The 25,341-nt window shown below is 45.7% G+C and overlaps 1 protein-coding gene and 1 long non-coding RNA gene across 4 annotated transcripts in view; one reads left to right on the plus strand and one right to left on the minus strand.

Annotated features, from left to right (window-relative positions):
• Positions 1-25,341, minus strand: part of efna2a (ephrin-A2a) — a 120,926-nt gene that overhangs the window by 15,451 nt on the left and 80,134 nt on the right. The gene's annotated exons all lie outside the window — the stretch shown is intronic.
• LOC127614350 (uncharacterized) overlaps positions 13,555-25,341 on the plus strand; it is a 130,023-nt gene continuing 118,236 nt past the window's right edge. The window contains exon 1 of the long non-coding RNA XR_007966471.1: positions 13,555-13,602. This is a non-coding gene — a long non-coding RNA (uncharacterized LOC127614350). The remainder of the gene's footprint in view (positions 13,603-25,341) is intronic.

Here is a 25,341-nt window from a genome sequence, read left to right on the forward strand (position 1 = left end):
AAAAATGGAAGGGTTGTCTACTGTATATTTAACAGCACAACCTCTCTACAGCCAGCAGAGGGCGCTGCCACTTCCTATATATAAAAAAAAATCCACCTCTTGCTAAAACCTAAGACTGAATACTTTTAAATATATCACAATATTACATTATTATTATCATTCTTATTATATTATGACAATTTGATGTGCTGGACAAAAAAAAAAGAGGGTAGAAAAAAAACACCCCTAAAAATGTTTACTTGTATGTCTGATTAAGAAATGTAGTAAAACATGTGTTGCTTTGCCATTTGAAGATAACTGCTGCATGCTTTGAATGTGGAAATCGTAGCCAAACACACACACACACACACAAAAGAAGTTGCCCAAAGTAGCACATTTCAACCCAGATTAATTTGCTGAGTGCCATTCCAGTTCAAATTTTTTTTTTTGGGACATCAAAGCAACATTAATGGCTTTAATGGCCGCCAGTCAAACAAAGCCCTCCCAATCAAACATCAGACACTCAACACAAGAGTGGAATTAACATCACAAAGCACGTGACAATTTCCACTCCAGACAAGGGCGGATGTCACCCAGTTGGGGGTATTGGTGGCTAAACGCCACCCCGCAGTCAGGTAAACACTCAAAATGGACGACCGCAAGCACCCACACAATTCAGACCGGAGCGGAGCAGCACACCGTACGTCTGCGGGAGTCTTCATCACGGGCAAAAATGAGCCAGAGCTGATCGCTATCGACGAGACTTGCCTCGGAGCACAGCGGAGATGAGCTGATGGCGGCGTTCCAAGATGGGAATTTCTTTCCCCCAAAAACCAAGAAAAAAAAAACCCATCCCCGTCAGCAACCCCGCAGACATGTCATGTTTCCACTGAGTCCTGGTTTACTTTTCATCCCGGCAGCTTCGAGTGTTTATTTTTGCCTTTTCGAAGACAGCGCTTTGGCTGTCAATCAACATGCCCTGCCAGTATTTGATAGAGAGTGTACTGGGATCAGATAATAAATAATGAGAGTGGCTCAACATTTCTAAATGAGACAACCAGGCATTGACAATATATAGCATTTGATAACATTTTTAATGCATTTAAATTAGGCCTGATACGATTCTGTGTATTTTCAACGTGAGTCGCCAAACCTTGAAATCTAAAATGTTAGCATCTTCCGAGCCGCTTGATCCTCACAGGGGTCGCGGGGGGTGCTGGAGCCCATCCCAGCCGTCTCCGGGCAGTAGGCGGGGGACACCCTGAATCGGTTGCCAGCCAATCGCAGGGCACACATAGACGAACAACCACTCGCACTCGGACTCACACTCACACCTAGGGACAATTTAGAGCGTCCAATCAGCCTGCCACGCATGTTTTTGGAATGTGGATTGCAAGTGCAAGGGGGGCACCCGGAGAAAACCCACGCAGGCCCGGGGAGAACATGCAAACTCCACACAGGGAGGCCGGAGCTGGAATCGAACCCGGTACCTCTGCACTGTAAAGCCGACGTGCTAACCACTGGACTACCGGGCCGCCCTAAAATGTTAGCATTCCTGCTTATCTTATTTGCGATGTGATGTCAACAAATAGCATCCAGCGCTCAAATAACACTTGGCGCATTTTTCTGTTAATTGGGAAAACGCCTCTGAAAAAAACACCCCAGAGGGAAATGAAACAAAATGCCTCCTGCTGCTCGTCTTCCTCCGCCGTGTTCACCACATCTTCAAATAATCCAGCTGTGCCCAAATCCTCTTTTCTCATCTTCCGGGCCCGTGCCACTGATCTGCCTAAATTCTAACACCAGCCTCGCTCCTCTCTCACACGCAAACACACCATTCCTTCCCAATTTGCTCTCCTGCGCAAACCATACAGCCTTTAGAAAGCTACCCGCCAAAATAAGCCATGTTTTTTTTTTTACTCGAGTCATTTGGGTTCACCAGCGAAGCACACCATGGAGCGCTCGGCAGCCGATCGCAAGGTAAATGTCGACCAACGACAATTTACACTTATATTCACATCTATGGATAATTGAGAGCCTTTAACTTGTAGCTACCATTTTTTTTTTTGCTAAGCAGGAGGAAGTCGGTATACATGCGAAACACAAGTCTGCCGAAATCAGTCAAGTGTCTGGTCTCAATTGTTGTTTTCCCGCTTTCAAGGCCCGCCTTCATATTCATGTCGTCTCCGCTTCCTGTCGTCGTCCTCGACTTCCTGCTCTCGCCGCACATTGTCTCGTGCTCCATCTGCCATCTCTCTCTCTCTGAGCATTAATCAGCGTGTTCAAGCACCGTGACCAAAACAAATTTACGGGGTCTGAGACACACAAACACGCACATGCTATCAGACGCTAGCATACGGTATCTTAAACATCAATCCATCGTGCTTTTGACTCCAAGCTATGGCTAACGATGACTCCTTCACTTAAGTATACCTTTGCCCATTCACCAATTTTTCTGTAGAACGTAACTAAAACTATTCACAAAGAAATGATGAACCCATGTGACATATTTTTCAGTGAGATGACTCGACACAAAACAAATCCCCTTCACACGAGGCTCTTCAAATAGCAGTTGCTAGCTGGCGCGCATTTTTGTGACATCGCACATAGGCAAATAAATCGTGCGCTCATACTTTATGCAAACGTACAAAGTCATTAAATGGACCTGGGAATATGGAAATTTATAAACGCCAAACATTTACTCGACCTTCAAAAATAAATGGCGAACAGAGGATGTGTACATGTAGTGAAAACTCTCTGAATGGTCAACGAATAGGCTAACGTTAGCACCCCTCTGCCTTTTAACAGTCATGTTACAAACTGAAATGATACTAAAGAGTTTTACAAACATAATTTGGAGTGTATTAAGGCTTGAAAGTCTGAATTAGACAATCATTAAAAAAAATCACCAACTGATGAGCTTCAAATGAACAAAATCATTCGCTGAGGTGCTGAACACAGCAGTTTGTTCACAGAAAATATGTGGCTAGCATAAGAGGCTAACATGGGCCAAATGTTCATTCCAAGCTACTTGTAAAATGGTCACCAACTGATGAGCTTCAAATGAACAAAATCATTCGCCGAGGCGCTGAACACAGCAGTTTGTTCACAGAAAATATGTGGCTAGCATAAGAGGCTAACATGGGCCAAATGTTCATTCCAAGCTACTTGTAAAATGGTCACCAACTGATGAGCTTCAAATGAACAAAATCATTCGCCGAGGCGCTGAACACAGCAGTTTGTTCACAGAAAATAGGAAGCTAGCAAACGTACAAAGTCATTAAATGGACCTGGGAATATACAAATTTATAAAAGCCAAACATTTACTCGACCTTCAAAAATAAATGGCGAACAGAGGATGTGTACATGTAGTGAAAACTCTCTGAATGGTCAACGAATAGGCTAACGTTAGCACCCCTCTGCCATTTAACAGTCATGTTACAAACTGAAATGATACTAAAGAGTTTTACAAACATAATTTGGGGTGAATTAAGGCTTGAAAGTCTGAATTAGACAATCATTAAAAAAAAATCACCAACTGATGAGCTTCAAATGAACAAAATCATTCGCCAAGGCGCTGAACACAGCAGTTTGTTCACAGAAAATAGGAGGCTAGCATAAGAGGCTAACACGGGCCAAATGTTCATTCCAAGCTACTTGTAAAATGGTCACCAACTGATGAGCTTCAAATGAACAAAATCATTTGCCGAGGCGCTGAACACAGCAGTTTGTTCACAGAAAATATGTGGCTAGCATAAGAAGCTAACATGGGCCAAATGCTCATTCCAAGCTACTTGTAAAAAGGTCACCAACTGATGAGCTTCAAATGAACAAAACCATTCGCCGAGGCGCTGAACACAGCAGTTTGTTCACAGAAAATAGGAAGCTAGCAAACGTACAAAGTCATTAAATGGACCGGGGAATATGCCAATTTATAAACGCCAAACATTTACTCGACCTTCAAAAATAAATGGCGAACAGAGGATGTGGACATGTAGTGAAAACTCTCTGAATGGTCAACGAATAGGCTAACGTTAGCACCCCTCTGCCTTTTAACAGTCATGTTACAAACTGAAATGATACTAAAGAGTTTTATAAACATAATTTGGGGTGTATTAAGGCTTGAAAGTCTGAATTAGACAATCAGGGGGGCATCCATGTCTCACATATTTTTGCTTGTATTATTTAATACGTGGATACACCATAAAAGTGCCGCTACAAGCGCCCCATGTGAGCTTGTGTTCAGGGACATTTTTTTTTTCAGGCAAACCCTGTGTTTGTGCGTTTGTGTGCAATGAAAGGAAGGGCTAGAGGCCCTCTGTGTGTGTATGTGTGTGTGTGCGTGTGCGCGTTCCATTCTTCTTGTGATGCCAGAGTGCAGGCCTATTTGTAGTTGAGCTACAGGGTCAAGGTTTGGCCACTGGTGGGAAAAGAAGCTGTGTTCCCTTTTAAAAGGAGATAAAAAAGCAAAAAACGGAGTGCCAAAAGAAGACACTTTGCCATCATCTGCACTTTAACCCTGGCTCTGCCGTGAGGCCCCCCCGCCCCCAATGAAATTTGCTTGGATGTGCTATACCTCGAGGGTCGGGAAATCTGACTGTCATTCTAGGATTTGAAGCTCTGGTTAGCATTTAAACCCCACGGCCAACTGAGTCAGAGCATTGCATTCGGGCACACTCAAGCAACATACATTTAGCAATAAAGCGTTAGCATTGGAGCGTATTATGAGTGTTTAGATTTCCAGTTTTCTATTTTCATATACTAACAATGAACTAACACTTGAACATAAAACACTGCCATTTAAACAAACCAATAGCATGCTAACTGTTCCAACAAACAATTGAGTTAGTTTTAGCATCGGGACATTCGAAACTCCGGTTTATATTTCACCGAGCTAGCATTTGAGGCTAATACATTTGCATCGAACCCCTAGCATGCTAACCTACTCCTACTGTACCTCAAACGTTTCAACCTAGCATTGGGATTTGGATGTAAAACTAGCATAACACTCGGATGTACCTCTTGCATTTGAACCTAGCGTGGACATTTGGCAATAAGACTAGAAATTGGGAATTTATTCAAACACCACAGGTTTTTGAAAATAGCACTAGCATCGGAGTGTGACATTGCACTTGGGCCTACGAACATTTGGAAAGACCCATACATGTGCGTTTCTGCGACAAAGCTCGTCTCGTTCGATATCACTTCAACCTACTGTATGCCGCTGACACCAAATCCTATTCGGATGCCTTTGGTGGCGTTTTGAGAAGTAAAAACCCAAAACAACGTTTTTCAGAAAATACCCGGAGAGAGTCGACAGCAAAAAAAAAAAAAAATGCGAATAAGTGAATTTTTAAATAGTCAAATGTGAATATGCAGGGGGTAAGTATCTATGAAGTATCGTAAACTGTTTTTGTGGGTCAAAACCAATGCTGAAGCTAACGCAGTACAAAGTAATTCATGTTACGGTATGAATGCTTTTAAACTCTGAGGATTGCGACACGTCTTAAAAGATGCCATTGGGGATACGATTTTATCTGATTTATTTCTTGCGAGTCTGGACCTTGTCATCAGATGCCGACTCCCAATCCTAAAATCCATTACCTGTTACATGTGTCAAAAACTGCAACTGGTGTCAAAATGTCTCATTCCGCTCGTCTGCTTAGCGGGAGATAAACCTCAACTGTCATCTGTGGTCGGACATGCGGAAAGCGTCACGTCGTCGGCTGACGTGCTTAGCTGTTCAGCTAATGTGACTCCAAATTAGACATCATGTGGAGAATGCAAATCGACGGCAAGGAGAACCAGACGGGCATGATGGCAGTCAAATTCCCCTCATTAACTTAACTCTCACTCCGTTTTGATAAGATAGCCAACCATGTACTGTAAACAAAGCATTTGAACGTCGCATCGGATGGGCCAGTGAAGTGTAAATGTGCCACTATCAGTCGAATTTTTTACTTTGTATTTTAATACAACGTGACCATTTGATTGCGAGGCTCGCGTGAGATTGTGTTGCTAACAATATTATACGTTAATCGTAATGCTCGCACACTTGGCGTATGTATTTGACGATACCACTCTCATTTAATTGTAATGCTAACATCCGATCGTAATGCTAGCATTTCAACTTAAAACGAGCGACATTTACTATCCTTGGCACTTGTACATTAATAGACCATTAGCAAGTGACTGTGATGCTAGCATTTGATAGCAACATCATTAACACTTATCAAGAATTACGATTATTACTTTTTTTTTTTAACATGTATTCGCACTTGACCATAATTCGAACATTTGATCATAACTCAACCTTGAGTTTGTATTTTAATCTACCATTAGCATTTAATCATCATGATAGCATGTGAATATAACGTGAGTAATTTGAACATCGAGTTTGAAAATGAGAACGCCATTTTAGGTGAACCTGGCACATTACCGTTTACCACAAGCACTTTCACTCTGGTATTACTGCTCTCAAATTAACCGACAATTAGCATGTGAGCTTAGCCTATGCATTGGAATGTACTAACTAGACTAGACTTTGACTGTAGCATTAGCATTCAAAAGCCTCTTGTGGGAGTTTTAAGGACATAATATTCAGCTTTATATTCTGCACCTCATCACAATCTTGCCACAAAACAACACGAAGACTGCCTCTTCTCTATTTGAATGCAAACACGGCGATGACAAATCAGATTTTGGGGCAATTCATCATCACTCTGCCTGATTTGCAAGTGTCTTATTCCCCATTTGAAGTGGGGTATGTAACTGTTAAAACGCCAGAGTTACAATGAAGAGGAAGAAAAAAAAGCAGACTTTCCGATGACAGATAGCGTCTGTCTCTCTGCGGTGATGCGGCGTGAAATATGCAAAGTAATTGGCCCCAATTCTCTCTGCAGCGTCACCTATTTAATGTCAGTCATAAGCGCAAATGATTAGAAAATGCGTCTGGGATTGAGGAAGCTAGCATGATAGCGAATCCTCGCTATGAGCAGTCGCTAGGCAAGATCTGATATGAATAGCGACAATTTGTGATTTATATGGCAATCATTACTTCTTCTGGATACTTGTTCGAAAACAGATTCACACCCTCTCGCTCGGATTTTATTTTATTACAAACTACAAAGCTATCAACGATTCATGACAGACGATAGATAATATTCACTTGTGGTCGCAGAAGCACCCTGATTCTTTTTGGAGTCTTCTATAAACTTCTCAACCTTTCTTTCTGGAATATTTTTGCGGGATCTGATTTTATGACCGCAGTTATCTTGGAAATGCGAATCAAGACAAGTGTTGAGCGTTGCGGTAGACTACACCTTGATTTTTAGCTCGGTATATACTGTACCTGAAAGAATTCCAAGATTAAAATGGAGTTGGCTCACTAGTTGCCAGTGGTTCCATTGAAATTCATACCAACACTCAACACTATACGCTAAAATAAAAGCTTACAGATCAAAAGAATTTTATTTTCCAATTAGCCATTTGTGTACTCTGATTGTTTTCTTCAACAAACAAGGATATTTCTAAGTGACCGCAAACTTATAAACAGCAATACAAAGTCAAGGTTAGAATGCTAATGTCACTGTCACATGCTAGCATGCTGATTAGATGCTACTGTTTTGATCAAATCTAGTGAAGTACCGCTATATTACAAGCTAAGCTAGCAGTGTATCGATCAAACAGAACCGCTATATTACAAAACAAACTTTAGGTGAAAAGGTAGAGTGACGATCACATGCTAGGTCAAATGCTAAAGCTACAGCATAGCGTTGCATTCAAATGCTCGTGTTTGGATCAAATGCTAGTCGTATTGTGTACTACAGTACAAACTCAAATGTACGGCAAGGTTTAAATGGTAGTTTTGGGTTCAAATACTTGAGTTTCGATCAAATTCAATAACAAAAGAGGTTACATTTCGTTTTAGAAGCTTTCCGTGACTCGCAGCTAGCGCTTGAACGCCGGTTCAAAAACATCTTTCGACCCGGGCGCAACGTGGCTCAGTTGACGTCCAAAACGAGGGAGGACAGGGTGGATTTGAGACTTTATAGAGTTCAACATTTTCTCATCTCAGCGACTTTTCCTATTAAAGTGAGACGCGCCTCCTCCAAAGGCCGTTTAATTGGAATCGGCGCGGGCGCCTTAATTTGGAAGCGCGGCCCCGTAACTGCGGTCAGCGCTGAGACTAATGGCCGTTCCGCTCAGAGGAGTGAGGACAGCCCGGAGCTCCGACCCACCCCGCACCTGTTTGCCTACAATCCCCTCGGCGGCTGGGGCGGCATGCTGCAAACTAAAACGGGGCTGCCAAACACGGAGGGTATGGGACAGATTCGGTGCGGGTTGGGGCGAGAGGGGAGGGGGGTTCTGCGGCGAAGAGAGGATGATGATGGTGTCTAATAGATGAGTGGGCATGAGGGTGCGCTGCCGCCTGAATTATTCACTCCGGCCAAACTGTTGCTTGGGGTTTCATTCCTTTTTAATGGCGTCTTTTGATGTAGATTAATTAAGCAGCGCTTGCTCGGCGCTTTCTCGCGTGCGCACGCATTCAAACAAGCCGTACGACATTGGCGAACGCTTAACACCCTCGTTTTTTTTATAACAAAACGTCCTTTGTTTTCATCTTTGTCAATGAATATCATGCATGACATTTTTGGGGTTCTTTTTTAAAAAGTATTTCTTTCGGTAGTGCTCGGGTTCTGTCCACGGAAAGGAAAGGTTAAACAGTCATTTGAGAATTGTACTTCACTTCACTTAATGACACAATACTTTGAGACTTTATTATATTATTATTAAATTATTTATTATATTATTATTTATTATAAATCTTGCACTCGACAAATACCTCACGTTTAACAGAAAAACTAAAACTACTTCTAAAACCAAAACAAAAACAAACAAAAAACCCTAAACTAAAAGTCATTTGAGAATTGTACTCGACTTCACTTAATGACATAATACTTTGAGACTTTATTATATTATTATTATATTATTATTATTATTATATTATTTATTATATTATTTATTATAAATCTTGCACTCGACAAATACCTCGCGTTTAACAGAAAAACTAAAACTACTTCTAAAACCAAAACAAAAACAAACAAAAAACCCTAAACTAAAAGTCACTTGAGAATTGTACTTGACTTCACTTAATGACACAATACTTTGAGACTTTATTATATTATATTATATTATATTATTATTATATTATTATATTATTTATTATAAATCTTGCACTCGACAAATACCTCACGTTTAACAGAAAAACTAAAACTACTTCTAAAACCAAAACAAAAACAAACAAAAAACCCTAAACTAAAAGTCATTTGAGAATTGTACTTGACTTCACTTAATGACACAATACTTTGAGACTTTATTATATTATATTATATTATATTATATTATATTATATTATATTATATTATATTATATTATAATTATATTATTATATTATCTTCTTCTTCTTCTTCTTCTTCCGTACCGCTTGATCCTCACTAGGGTTGCGGGGGGTGCTGGAGCCCATCCCAGCCGTCTCCGGGCAGTAGGCAGGGGACACCCTGAATCGGTTGCCAGCCAATCGCAGGGCACACAGAGACGAACAACCAACCACGCTCACACTCACACCCAGGGACAATTTAGAGCGTTCAATCAGCCTGCTATGCATATTTTTGGAATGTGGGAGGAAACCGGAGCACCCGGAGAAAACCCACGCAGGCCCGGGGAGAACATGCAAACTCCACACAGGGCGGCCGGAGCTGGAATCGAACCCGGTATCTCTGCACTGTGAAGCCGACGTGCTAACCACTGGACTACCGGGCCGCCCATTATTATATTATTTATATTATTTATATTATTTATATTATTTATTTATTATATTATTTATTATAAATCTTGCACTCGACAAATACCTCACGTTTAACAGAAAAACTAAAACTACTTCTAAAACCAAAACAAAAACAAAAAAAAACCTAAACTAAAACGCATTGCCGAAATTTTTTTTCATGAACAAACTTGCTCTCAAAGCGAATTGAAAGCAAACGAAGGAACTTACAAACTATGACGAAAAAAAATCCCAAACTATTCCCAACCCAACAAAAACGTCCCCGCGACGGGTGTGTCAAGTGTGACGCCACACTCACACAAAAAGACACTCCTTTAACCCCCCCCCCCACCTCCTCCCCCCAAAATGTATTATGATGTGTTCAAAGTGTTATTTTGAGGCAGTTTGGAGGATGATGAGTAGACAGTGAAGATAGGGCTGGGTGTGCGTGTGTGTGTGTGTGTGTGTGTGGGGGGGGGGGGGGGGTTGCCCCTGAGCAACCACACATCGGATTAGTAGGTGTGCGCGTACGAAAATGACAACTGTATTGTTGGAAGCGGCCCTGTACGATAGCGCTCGCGGGGGTGTTCTGGGGATGCTAATTAGGCGTGCGTGCGATTGTCGGGACCGCGTCCCTTTCATGTTTTCTCGGCCAATGGCGAGACAGGAAACCACTTTGGCGGCGTCCAATCGGCAGGCAGGCCCGGAGGTTTATAAATAGAGGTTGAGCCACTTTTCTCGTGGAATGGACGCCACGAGGAGCGGCACTTTTCAAACGGATGAAAAATTCAAAATGGTATTGTTCGAATAATGGAGGACGACACTTTCCCGTGTGTGTGTTCTTATATTTCAGTGTGGCAACATCCTTGACATCTATTGTGGGGAGAGGAAGGGGCTGGGGGGCGGGGGGGGGGGGGGGGGCTTTTATTTCAGCAGAGTCTATAAATACCTGGTCCAAAAGCTTCCCTGTGTCATGTCGCATTGATCCGAGCGTGACGCTTGGAGCCCTCACGTTACCGTCGGGGGGGCTTGAACCGGCGCGTAGAAAGCACGGAACAGACGAAAAAATAAAATAAAAAATAGGAAACACACTCAACTTCTCGACTTCTTTTTATACAGTACACCTCTGTCTTATTTCAGGGTTATTTTTAAACAATGTTTTAGCTCTGTGACTGTTCCCCCCTCCCGCCCCCTCCCCCCCTGGATTTCTAATCCCACAGCGAGAGCTTGGAAGCCTTTTCACTGTATGTAAGGTTTTCGCATTCAAATAAAGTTTCCAGGTTTTAAGCGTAAGGGAGACGCAACCAGAGACCGCCGCACTGCCCACACGACAATCGCGTCATGTTTTTCTGGTTAAAAAAAAAAAAAAATCATTCATTCATAAAGGATAATAGGGCGGCCCGGTAGTCCAGTGGTTAGCACGTGGGCTTCACAGTGCAGAGGTACCGGGTTCGATTCCAGCTCCGGCCTCCCTGTGTGGAGTTTGCATGTTCTCCCCGGGCCTGCGATTGGCTGGCAACCGATTCAGGGTGTCCCCCGCCTAATGCCCGAAGACAGCTGGGATAGGCTCCAGCACCCCCCGCGACCCTAGTGAGGATCAAGCGGTACGGAAGATGAATGAATGAATGAATAAAGGATAATATTAACGAGATAAAGTGTCGCGGTTTTCCCGTTGCAGCAAAAGACTTGTTGACTGTCATTTTTTTTTTTTTTGGCGATGGTGTCACTAAGGCAATATGCGGCCGTGGCAGTCGATTTTTGTGCGAAGAAAACGCCGTAATGCCGGCACAGATTTTCTACCATTCGACACCACCTGTGCCGTCGTAGCTCCTGTTGGATAAAAAAAAAAAAAAAAAAGAAATGTACTTCTTATTATTCATCATCTTCCGAGCCGCTTGATCCTCACTAGGGCCGCGGGGGGTGCTGGAGCCTATCCCAGCTGTCTCCGGGCAGTAGGCGGGGGACACCCTAAATCGGTTGCCAGCCAATCGCAGGGCACACATAGACGAACAACCATCCACGCTCACACTCACAGCTAGGGGGCAATGTAGAGTGTTCAATCAGCCTGCCATGCATATTTTTGGAATGTGGGAGGAAACCGGAGCACCCGGAGAAAACCCACGCAGGCCCGGGGAGAACATGCAAACTCCACACAGGGAGGCCGGACCTGGAATCGAACCCGGTACCTCTGCACTGTGAAGCCCACGTGCTAACCACTGGACTACCGGGCCGCCCTTATTATTTTCCTGTTTTATCATGTCCGGTCCCACTTTTGAGCCTCCGCAATCACAGTGAGGGTCCTCATCATGATGAGGCTACATGGGAGAGAAACCGAGGGGAGCACGCACGCACACACACACACACACACACACACACACTGATTGTGTGACACCTTTTGCAAACTTACAAAACACCGTCACAACCGCTCAACGTCTGGAACTAATTATGAATATGCCGTAAAATGAATATGCATAATGACAATAACCCGCTTGCAACCAGGAAGAAAAAAGACTTGGAGAGCAGAGTGTGTGTGTGTGTGTGTGTGTGTGCGTGTGTGTGTTCTACTCTGCCTTTAATCTGCATATCGGGGCAGTGGTGGGAATCTTGCACACCATGCTAAATCGATGCACTCCCCCGACTGCATTAGTATGCGTGCGTGCGTGTGTGTGTGTGTGTGTGTGTGTGTGTTTGTGCGTGTGTGTGCGTCAGTATGCAGTTGGGATACAAAAAAAGAGAGCGAAAGAGGTTACATAAGTATAAAAGGGGACATTCTTAAGTGGTTTTGACCTTGGATCATCCTCTAGGGACCTCCCCGACAAAGACTAGGGACTAAATAAATAAACTTTATTTCAACGTATGGCTTTCTGCCGTGTGTGTGTGTGTGTGTGTGTGTGTTCATGTAGATTAGAATCCTCAAAGAGAAAAGCAAAGGGGGACTCTGGGATTATTTTGGCACCCCTCCTCCATCCATTCCCTGTTCTCTGCATTTCCATCTTTTTTCTATTTTCTCCTGCAGGGCCCCCCCCAACCCCAACCCATCCCCTCCGTCACACTCCTGCCAATCTTCCCGCTAACCTCCTTTGTTCCTAAGTGTGGCCCGCATCGCTCCACTTCTCCCCCCTCCCCCTCCCGTCCATCCATCCACCCGCCCGTCCCAATCCAGTCCATCTCCGCCTTCATCTCGCATTCCCTTTCCGCCTCACTCCTTCGCCGCGTCCTCATCTCTGATTCCGAGTGACCGACGCTCTCTCCCTCAGGCTGCATCAGACTTCCATCGGACCACCGCGCCCCCCCCCCCCCCCAATCCCCTTTCTCCGGCCCTCTCTGCTGCTGCTGCTGCTGGCTGCTGGCCTTGTGTAAACAGCCCCCACAAGGGTGTGCGTGCTACGTGTTGATTTAGCGTGAAGTAGCACCTTCACAGTCGCTACAGAGCACCGCCGCTATGTAAACAGCAAGACTACATTGTGAACATCTCAAAATTGACGTAAATAATCACGCCCAAACAATAACGTAAAATCAACCGACAGCTGCAGGTGTAAAAAGCAGGATCACAGAGAAGGACGTTCGATCATTTTAAACATCAACAAGCCTGTGTGCAAACATGTTTTTGTTCTTCTTCTTCTTTCAAATGTACAGACTCAAACGAAACAGTATGCCGAAATCTAGTGGTCGAAAGTGGAATTACACCAAATATAAATGCACGTAAAATAGAGTTTGTAAAAATAAAAAAATTAAAAATAAATAAAAAATAGGGCGGCCCGGTAGTCCAGTGGTTAGCACGTTGGATTCACAGTGCAGAGGTACCGGGTTCGATTCCAGCTCCGCCCTCCCTGTGTGGAGTTTGCATGTTCTCCCCGGGCCTGCGTGGGTTTTCTCCGGGTGCTCCGGTTTCCTCCCACATTCCAAAAATATGCAGGGCAGGCTGATTGAACACTCTAAATTGTCCCTAGGTGTGAGTGTGAGTGCGAATGGTTGTTTGTTTCTGTGTGCCCTGCGATTGGCTGGCAACCGATTCAGGGTGTCCCCCGCCTACTGCCCGGAGACAGCTGGGATAGGCTCCAGCACCCCCCGCGACCCTAGTGAGGATCAAGCGGCTCGGAAGATGAATAAAAAATAGCAGAACCGCCAACCTGGATCCCGCAATGGTCGGAAGATTATTGTAATTTCTCAACGTCAGGGCGCCACCGCGTCGGACAATATCGCCCTCTGCTGGCAACTGAAAAGAATATCACCGTTGCTTGATGACATGACGCTTTACACAGTGCGCAAACGACGCACCGTGAATTATGTGGAGCTTGAAAAGACAGAAACTAGAAATATCTTTGATTCTGGAGCACAAGGGGATGATTATGAACATCGTTAGAGGTGAAATTTGTTGCCAAACCAAACGAGAAGACGGGTCAGGATTTCCGCCTGCAGTCACCTCACGGGGGAAAGCAAAGAGCACCAGCCGTCCAAGATGACACACTTCCTGACGTTTGATTGGCCGACAAAGTGGGCCCTTTGATCGGTCCTCCCCCACGCCCTCCCCCCACCCCGCTGCGCTCCAGGACGACCTTCAAGAAAAGTTTACCGAACTCGGCTTTGATTCTGCCCCGCCCGCCCCCCCTCCTCTTCAGCCTCTCCATGATAATGACTGCAGCTGACAAAGCTCACGGGGAAATCATACGGCGGGCCCTGCCTGCCCCTTTTATTACATCCATCCATCCATCCATCCATCCATCCATCCATCCATCATCTACCGCTTATCCGGGGCCGGGTCGCGGGGGCAACAGCTTTAGCAGGGAAGCCCAGACTTCCCTCTCCCTAGCTACTTCTTCCAGCTCTCCCCGGGGGATCCCGAGTCGTTCCCAGGCAAGCTGGGTGACATAGTCTCTCCAGCGTGTCCTGGGTCTTCCTCGGGGTCTCCTCCCGGTGGGACATGCCCGGAACACCTCACCGGGGAGGCGCTCAGGAGGCATCCGAATCAGATGCCCAAGCCACCTCATCTGGCTCCTCTCGATGTGTTATTACAATTTGGTCTCAATCAGGCGCAATCAAATCCGAACGAACCATCGGGGCACGTGACGTCCTTCCGTACCGCACAGTGCGCAGCCACCCTGCACAAGGAATCAGTCATTCGGCTTCCTTTGACGTAGACGAAATACCAATCGAGGGAAACGGCATACACCCAAAGATCCGAACTGGACTGATTGAAACGAATACAAACGAGGAATTGGAACATAAACGCACGTTCGCAATAACGTGGAGCGACCGCCCGTAAGGCTCATAAAATCGCGGGAAAGGGGATCACATAAGATCCGAGGGAGACCGATTGGAATAAGGACGAAAAAAAGGTAGCCGAGTGGAATATTCAACCACCGCTGGAGACAAAGTGCAAAAAGAATTCATACGACAGCAAAAACAATTAATTAATAATGAAGAACGGAAACGGCTCGATCCCCTCAGAGCCTGCGCTTAGTTCTCAGTACCTCGAATAGTGTCTGGTCCGTAGACCTGAGGCAGCAGGCAGGGAAGTAGGGTGGGGGGTGGGGTGGGGGGGTTTTGGGGGGGTCCAGGCCGTGAAAAAAAAAGATTTTGAAACAAATCATAGGATCTTAAAAAGACCCAAGGAGCTAGTAAAAGGACAGCAGAGTAGGAGTGACGTGCTCCCTCTTACGAGTAGCAGTCAAGAGACAAGCAGCGGCATTTTGGAGCAACTGGAGACGCTTCGTGGAGGATTGGCTGACTCTAAAGTCAAGTGCATGACGGTAATCCAGTCGAGGTGTGACAGGACAACATTGTGGAGTGAGCACAAGTCACTTGAAAGGAAGGGCGATTGCAAGCTGTCATATTAAAACTTTCCCTTTTTTTGAGGGGGGGGGCTGTAATGGATTAATGATGTTTTCTTTTCAATGGGCAAAGATGGTCTCCCAAAGAAGCATATCGTGAATGGCACAATGTTGTTGTTCTTTGAAATGCTAATCCAGCCGCGCGAAAGTCCTCAGCTGCTGCCAATTTGTTGTTTTTGGAGAGTCGCCTTTCATCCGCGTGAACTTTTTTTTTGGGGGGGGGGGCGCTTTCCAGCACGAGCCCCCCTGCCCCCCCCCCCCCCCCCCCCATCACCCGCCCGCCGCTCATTAACCTCAGCCTTATTTACCTCAGCCCCTTATTAGCAGCCTTCATGGACGCTAATAGCCGACTTCCCTTTGCTGTGTTCAATGTCAAAATCTAACCTCAGGGAAATTGGAGTTGTGCTTGCGCAGCGCTGCCATGCGTGTGCGAGCTTTTTTTTTGGGGGGGGGGGGGGGGCTTTCCGGTGTGCATCAATTACCCATCTGTGAGCGATTTTACATGCAGGTGTAGCTTTGTGTGTGTGTGTGTTGCCTCAATTATCCTGCGCCCAAATGGAGCGTGAGGCTGCACACGGCCGGCGAATCTTCTTGTGTGGGTGCTGACACGCTTCAGAGCATTGCTGAATACCTGTGTGCATAAATAAGTGTTGCTAAACGGTTAGCATCTGTGTGTCTGTGTGTCTGTGTGTGTGTGTGTGTGAGAGAGAGCGTGATCACTTTCATATTGTCTCGCATATGACGAGAAAGGAGCCCGGTAGAAAGAAAGCGGAGAGTCAACTGAACCACGCCTCCTTAAACGGCACAAAAGTTGGGATTTATCCACATTGGAAACTTTTGCCCCGCCCACTTCCTAAAATCAGAAGACCAACCAAATTTCTTGAGGGGGGGGAAAAAAAACCAACAAAAAAAACACTACTCTTATTTCAACAAATGAATTTAAAACAGGGCTCCAAATTTCACTTGCCTTCCAAGTGTCCGCATTTGCAATAAGTGAGCAAAACCAAGAATCCATCCACAAAGCAAATCCCTCAAGACAGCTAGCTGGACACGGCAAGCATCGCGTTCTTATTGTCTTCCTCGCCGACTGCCGAGCCCTCCCGCGCTCCCTTCTAGGTGCAAGCGATACGCTGCCCCCCCCCCCCTCTAAATACTTCAACTGGCAACCCCTCCCGATCTCATCTTGTCTCTGTGCCAGCACTTGTGAATGGAATGGATGCAGCCAAAAGGGAAGAATATGGCAGGCTAAGGGGGGGGGGGGGGGGGTGGATGGGCTGAACAACACAATCCAGGATAGATGGCTGGAATATTCTCTCTCCGATATCCTCTTGTGTCTGCTCGATTTTTCTTTTCTTTCTTTTTTTTCCCCCCCTTCCACCAGGACGCTGGGCGAAAATCGAGAGCTGACCTACATGGCATTAAAAATGCGAGTCGACAGGGCATTTGCAAGCGCCATAACAGGACGCGTCCAATCAAAGAACGCCACCAGTGAGCGAGTGATGCAAAAAAAACAAAAAAACAACAACAACAACTTCAATTTTTGAACAAGACCGAAAAAGACTGAAATAAGCTAAAGACTAAATAGCTTCTTCAATATTCAGCGCCCCGGCACCACCGTTTTATGCGGAGCCATCTGTGATTATAAAAAAATAAAAAAATAGAAAAAAAAGTGTGCAAGATGAGCGTCCGTGTGACGTGTACAAGGAGTAACCCCATTCGCGGCGATTTAGAATTCGCCGTTCACCCTTTCATGCGCCAATAACGACAACCTGTAACATGACAACATGACAGGCTGACCCTGAAAAGGGTTAAATGGTAAGCGAATAGCAAACACGGAATTTCGAGTGGGCGTTGGGGGGGGGTGGCCAGATTTTTACTTTGCTGTCTACAGGGTTAAAATAAATCAACCAAATGGACAAATGTGTGCTATTCGTGTCCAAATCGCTTCGCTGCGATAGCATCCGAAAGGTTATTTTGGCAAAGGAGCGAACTCGCGTTATTTTCGATGAAAAAAAAACAAAAAAAAAAGGAACAGGATGAAGGAAAGAGGAAGAATGAATTCGAGACACGGTCACTAATGCAGCGGAAGAGCAGGCGTAAGGATAAGGTCCTGTGATTGGGGGGTGTGGGGGCAGGGAGGGGGGAGGGGGGGGGGGGTAAATTGGACCAACAAAGGACTTCACAGAATGAGGAGTGCTGTTGGGCATCCTCAGAGGAAAACAGCACACAGAGGAAGCTTCATGGACGTGGCATTAATTGCTCTTTTTTTGGGGGGGGGGGCGGGTGGGATTAGTCCGGCCTTTAAGTCTTTGTATCCGTCCGCACCTTCCTTCTCAGTCATCTCTCCGCAGCACCTTTCCCCTTATCTGTCAACTGCATCTCGCCATGTTTTATTTATCTCAGGCAACACTACCGGAATAGAAAGACGCACGTACGCGAGTTACACGAGCACACAAACATCGTTTTTTGTTTTTTTTTTCTTCCTCTCTCTCTCTCTCTCTCTCTCTCTCTATCGCAGGCTCTCCAAACATGGCTTCCTCGGCGCATCCCCAGGTGCCCAACACAACATCAAAACAGATTCCGCAGTCATTCATCTTTTCTACACTCTGTCTGGTGAAAGGCGCACCTCCACCCCCCACCCCCCCAAAAAAAAGTCATTCCTTAAACTGTAATTGACAAATGATGGAGGAAGAACAAAAAAAAAAAAGCTTTTCTTAGTTTTTCCACTTACAAAATTTTCTAGTTGAGAAATTTCGGCCCGGTAGTCCAGTGGTTAGCACGTCGGCTTCACAGTGCAGAGGTACCGGGTTCGATTCCATCTCCGGCCTCCCTGTGTGGAGTTTGCATGTTCTCCCCGGGCCTGCGTGGGTTTTCTCCGGGTGCTCCGGTTTCCTCCCACATTCCAAAAACATGTGTGGCAGGCTGATTGGACGCTCTAAATTGTCCCTAGGTGTGAGCGTGAATGGTTGTTCGTCTCTGTGTGCCCTGCGATTGGCTGGCAACCGATTCAGGGTGTCCCCCGCCTACTGCCAGATGACAGCTGGGATAGGCTCCAGCACCCCCCGCGACCCTAGTGAGGATTAAGCGGTTCGGAAGATGAATGAATGAATGAATGAAATTTCATAAGTCGACTGCGTCTCCAATGCGTTTGAATGGGAATCAATTAGACGCAGATTTTCACTATTCTCGAGTCGGCCTGCTCCCCCCCATCCCCTGTAAATAGCGCCCCACGCTCACATTTTTCTATTTTTTTTTTCATGGCGGAAATCCGCAAATTGATCACGACTGCTTTGGAATCGATCGTTCCCGGCATTTGCCTCTCATCTTCCGCCCGCCTGATCCAAGCCTCGGCCGACTCGCGATGCAGCGACAAGGCAAGCGCATCCGGGAACGTCAACCATTTGCCTGCTTCCCCGAAAGACCGGATTTCTACCTCATCATGAGGGGGGGGGGGCCCTGCCAAGCCCAACCCCCCGCCACCACCGTCCTCCAATCCGGCGCTCCTTTCACCTTTCTGATGGCCAATCAGATTAGCCACGGAGAGGAAATTGGAGAGGCTCGTCTGACCCTCTCTCCCGCTTTCATGTTCGTCTTTCACCGACAGCGAGAGAAACAAACACGGGTGACAAGAAAGGGTTGCCCCGGGAGACGGAGTCCTGAGTGAAAGAAGGATGCTGGCAGCGAAAAGGGCCCCTGACCCATCTTTTGGCAGGGGACGGCCCTCTCAGACGCCCTCTGTTGCAATGAAAGGAGCAGCGGGGCAATGCGGGGCAAAGCATTCTGGGTGATCCCTGGACCCCTGCACGTGCCGCAAGGGGAAAAAAAAAAAGATGGCCGCACATGTGACGCTGTCTGGACCATGGGACTCTCTTCTCCCGCCCTCATAATCCCATCTACGGTTGTGACATTTCCGCTAAAATTTCTAATCGACGTCATTCGAGGGTTGACACGAGGGGCGCTATTTTCGTAGATGGGCGTAAATACGCTTGACGTGGGGGGGCAAGAGCAGAAAAAAAAAGGATGTCTAAGTTGCGGCGCAACTCGATTTTGGTGGATTTGATCGAGAAACAGGCAGCCGGATTCCGTCGCACACGACTAGCGGTGAAAGGCGGTCTCCGTGCGCCTAATTCCACAGCGGCAAACTTTACACCATCCGCAAGTGGAGAGCTTGCAGCTGTTCTTTTTTTAAATGTAGTTTGTGTACGCCCATTTCCTGCCTGGACTACGAGTGAGTCCGCTTCCGTCGTGTAAGACGGCGTGACTCTCCTGTGCTAAGGCGCACGTACGGCGGGACAATAATGGCGCTGCATTGCTAGCATGACTTATTTATGTTGCCGGAAACGAAACGTTAGCAGTTTGGTGTTTTCCTTCTTTTTCATTCCTGTTGCTAACTAAAGTTTTAAAAAAATCAGCCGAGAAACTGAAAGTCTCCTTTGCGTGGGTCTCCGTGTCTCCCAGCAAGCCTCCGATAGCCTCCGTTAGCGCTTGAGCAAATGATTGACTTCTGTCTCGACAGTCTGTGACTGGCTAGTTTTGGTCGCACCGTGATCAATTAAGAAATATTTATTCAATATTCATTCAAGATTAATCCCCCCCCCCCCCCCCCACACACAAAAAAATAACATACAGGAACATTTCATTTCATTTTCATTTCATCTTCCGAGCCGCTTGATCCTCACTAGGGTCGCGGGGGGTGCTGGAGCCTATCCCAGCTGTCTTCGGGCAGTAGGCGGGGGACACCCTGAATCGGTTGCCAGCCAATCGCAGGGCACATAGAGACGAACAACCATCCGCGCTCACACTCACACCTAGGGACAATTTAGAGTGTTCAATCAGCCTGCCACGCATATTTTTGGAATGTGGGAGGAAACGGGAGCACCCGGAGAAAACCCACACAGGCCCGGGGAGAACATGCAAACTCCACACAGGGAGGCCGGAGCTGGAATCGAACCCGGTACCTCTGCACTGTCAAGCCGACGTGCTAACCACTGGACTACCGGGCCGCCCCATACAGGAACAATAATCAAATAATTTTCAACTCAAAGGTCTTTCGGACTCAAAACTACATTGATGACTGCTCACGATCGATCCCCTCACACAGCGATTTTGTGGACCGAAACACAGAATTCCGATCTCTCCCAAGGCTTAAAAAAAAAATGGTCAAGGGAGAAATCAAAAAGTACTACAACGTCCTCGCGAATCAAAAGTGCATCTTTGTTCACCCAAAATGACAACGTTGGGTGTTAGCAACCCAACACGTTCATACTCTGGGGTTCGTATCTTGAACAACAACACATGGACCTCATCCAAGGGTTCAACATTTGTCAACCGAGAGATCAATAAGTGCGGAACTGAAGCGTGGATCGATAGAGCATCTTTCCTTAATGACTAAAAATATCACCGTCGGCTATTAGGTGACCCGATTGGAGAGTTTGTGTACTGAAAACCCCCCACAGAGACCTCCGCAAAGGCTTCATCGTTTGTCAACTTACAAATCAATAGCTATGTTCCAGATATATTCTTGCGGATCAAAAGAGTGCCTCGGTTTCTAATTCAAATCGACGGCCGTCGGTGGTTGACCCAACACGCGGTTACCCAAAGCAATCTCGTGTACCGAATAACACGACGGCTGCCGAGGCTTAACTATTCGTCAACTGGGAAATCGATCAGCGTGGCACTAAAATGTTCTTGTGGATTGATGGAGACTTTTCGCTAATGACTCGAAATGACACCGTCGGTTGTTACTCAACCGATACGTGACCCTAAGCGAGTTTGTGAGCGAAAGAACAACGCTCGGGCTTCCATATGGCAGCGGAAAATTCTATGGTTCATTCTTTGGGTTATTTGAGGAAAATCCCCAAGGCAACATTTTGAACAATCAACACAAAATCTGGTGAATTTTATCTATCATCACAGCTCGGACAAAAAAAACAAAAAAAAGTCTTGCCGAGTCATGCCTGGATTTGAACAGGAAGTCCGCCATTTTGATTTTGGGTGGCCATTTTAGGAAAACATGAATAAATGAGAGGATTCTGAGCCCTAATTGAAAGCAGCTCTCCGAGACAGATGGATGATGCTCAAATTGAAAAGAAAACGGATTCTCTCTGACATCAAAATTACCATTCAAGGTTGGGACAAAACTTCGGAACAGCAAACCAACGTGAATTGCAAGAATGCATTTTGTCACAATTATCGATACACTCCAAAATATATTATTGAGGTATTATGTTTGTGCTGTATATCATTCCGAATCCGTCAAATGAAAAAAAAAAAAACATGAAGCCGACTCACTTTGTCGTGTAGGGCGGCGACACAGTGTAAACAAAAATGAGCCATGTCTGCCATCTAGTGGTGAATGGTGATATTACAACTAAAACTAACAACCCCTTATTTTTGTCCATCATTCAAATGGATTTCAACCACCAACAAAAACTCGCTCCATCTCCCCATTCAATTGCATCAGCAAGCATCTCCAAACTTTTGAACGATACTGCAAGGCCCCCGCAGACGAGGTCATGACCCTTCACTATGTTTGGGCCTCAGCTGGAACAGTTTGGACTCCCCCCCCCCCCCCCCCCCCCCCTGCATCTCCCTGCCACCCCAACACCCACGAGACCTCATTTTCCTTACCAGTCCACAACATAATAGACATGCAACACTAAATGCCTCTGCGCCACGCTCGAATAATAACGCACTCCGGGACCATTTGGTGGTGGGGGGGGGGGGGGGGGGGGGGGGGAAGTGATCTGCCATTAGTGCTTTACACGCAGATGGCAAATGACTGGGTTGCTTACCAACTCAAGCAACATTTATCTTGCTTATGTGAGGGCTAGTGCATGTGTGCATGTGTGTGTGTGTGGTTGCGTTGTTTTTTTTTTGGGGGGGGGCATCTGAACTGATGTGTTATCGACATATGGCGATGCGCACTTGATCTTGACTCTGATGGATTGTGCGCGAGTGCAATTAGAAGCCATTGATTTCCACGCAGCAGCCAGCTACATTAAATTAAAGCCCTAAAAGCAGGCCAAAGTCCAGTCTTGGAAAAACTCTCAACGTGGATTACGGTGCTGCCCAGTTACATTTCAGATTTTGTTTGGCAAAGTAATTTAATTCATTTTCCCGACCCCCCCTTTTTCATTCCTTGTGACACTGCCTGGTCAATATATTTAATATACCCTGAAAATGAAAAATATGGTAAGTGTGAATACAAGAAGAAAAGAACAAAAACATCAGTCTGGAAAAAAAAAGGTAGTCTCAACTACTGAAGGTGACTCAGTAATCTGGAGCAATATTAGCCTTTATTTAATGACATAGGATAAATGATATACGTCCCTGAGTACTGTTATATTGTCTGTCTACATGTGTTGCTGCATGCGCCCGTAGCACAAAGCGGTCCAAGACTGCCACATCGATGCTATCCGTTAGCGATTTCTATTTTCTATAGCACCCAGTCTGTGTCGCGTCCCATGACGTGCTCGCATGAAGCTAGCGGGCTAAAAGTCAAACTCATGCGGTTGTTTTCAATAGCCAAACGTCTTTGTTTTGTTCAATGGTACGATTGGAGCACTGTGCCAAACTGCTGCTCGGCGTGAAACGAGTCGAGTTCAGCGCCATCTTACAGCGAGAAAGAAGAAAGACGAAGAGGAGGAGGAGGAGGAGGAGGAGGAAGGTGGCGGGGGTGAACGGCTTTCTATCCCCACTCTAAGACTCTCATTAGCCGTATTGATTTAAGGCTTTCCAGCTCTTTAGCAGTCAAGCGCTGCCGGTGCATTGCATTCCACGCACACACAGCGGTTTGAAACTAGCATGTCTTGCGTAACTTTGTTTTTTTTGCACACCATAAATGCTTTTTTTTTTTTTTTTTTATGGATCGCGTTAGCTGGCAACACGGGTCAACTGGCCTTAGCTTAGCTTAGAGCACATTCAAAATGAATGAACCCTTCATAGGTATGCTACACGGCACTAGCAAAGACACATGGATGCATTCCAGTTCTGAAGAATATAAACGCTGTATGTATAATAAGAGTGGTGACCTGAAAATGGAAGAAAAATAAATAAGACAATAAAAACGGGAAAAAAATTATCTGCAATAGTCACACTACACTTTCAAAAGTCTCTATTTATGAAGTCCTAATGTCATTTGCTTTTCTTTACAAGCCAATGGTGTCCAAACAGGATCCCTGAGGACCGCCACCCAGCATGTTTTAGATTTGGAGGGCCCTTATGACTGAATCCATATAAAGAAGTCAAGAATAACTGTTGATTTAACTGTTGTTGAAGTTACGACCATGAGGGGTTTGGAAACATGAAAATGCTTAGAATATGTCTTTTATTTATTACATATGAGAATTAAAAATTTTGGGTCGACATTTTAGAAAGGATCATGGAAGTTGAATGTTTGATCTGCTTTCGTGGGCCACATAAAATAAGGTGGCGGGCCAGATCTGGTCCCCCGGGCCTTGTGTTTGACACCTGTTTTAGATCAGTCTACCATCCCCACGGTAGAATATTTTGTTTTTACATTTCACTTGTTTTTATACACGTTTGTTAATAACATTTTTTTTTAAATGACGACGCTGGGGTAGTTTCATTCGAAATTATTTCGTATGGGAAGAATTTTGAAATGCTGACGAAATAAAAGTGGGGCCCTCGTCCTGAAATTGACGACTGGAGAGATGTGTTCACACACGCACACGCACCAGCCGAAGTAAAAGGCTTTTATCGACGAATAAGCAACAGCATTCGTTAACTGCACCACCTCATTATATGTCTTTTTTTCACTCCCCAAAGCAAAACGCACACAACTTTGAAACGGCTCCATCGTCTAAAAGAATTGGACACTGCCGAAGACTGATTCCTTCGGGCTGCCTGGGCCATGTGCGGACGTGTGTATTGTGTATTGATTTAGCTTAAAGCGTGTCTAATGAGACTCAAAGTGACAGCCAAACAAAGCAAAGCAAAGCAAAGCACAACACACACACACACACAATCTTTTGGCAGAGGTTTCCATTGAGCTTTTCTGTTAAAAAAACATTTTAAGGAATTATCTTTTATATTCTATTTATCTATAGGTGTTTATTTTTCCTCAACGAATGACAGTTGCCGCGAATCAATACTCGGCATCTATGAGAGAAACTGTACATTTTTGTTTTTTCCTGATGGCTAAGGGAAGACATTTATTTGTCTGAAGTGGATGACGCCAGGTGGCCCGGTAGTCCAGTGGTTAGCACGTGGGCTTCACAGTGCAGAGGTACCAGGTTCGATTCCAGCTCCGGCCTCCCTGTGTGGAGTTTGCATGTTCTCCCCTGCGTGGGTTTTCTCCGGGTGATCCGGTTTCCTCCCACATTCCAAAAACATGCGTGGCAGGCTGATTGAACACTCTAAATTGTCCCTAGTTGTGAATGTGAGTGCGAATGGTTGTTCGTCTCTGTGTGCCCTGCGATTGGCTGGCAACCGATTCAGGGTGTCCCCCGCCTACTGCCCGAAGACAGCTGGGATAGGCTCCAGCACCCCCCCCGCGACCCTAGTGAGGATCAAGCGGCTCGGAAGATGAATGAATGAATGAATGGATGATGCCATCCTTTAAAGAATCTGCAGGGTGTCATTAGATACAATCTGTTTTTTTTTTTTTCTAGTTGTAATCGTGGGGGCCGTTTATTATAAGGGAGACGTTCACTTTAACCGGATGATGCAAACACTGCGACATGA

The sequence above is a fragment of the Hippocampus zosterae genome, chromosome 14 (genome assembly GCF_025434085.1).
Source record: "Hippocampus zosterae strain Florida chromosome 14, ASM2543408v3, whole genome shotgun sequence".
Lineage (NCBI taxonomy): Eukaryota > Metazoa > Chordata > Actinopteri > Syngnathiformes > Syngnathidae > Hippocampus > Hippocampus zosterae.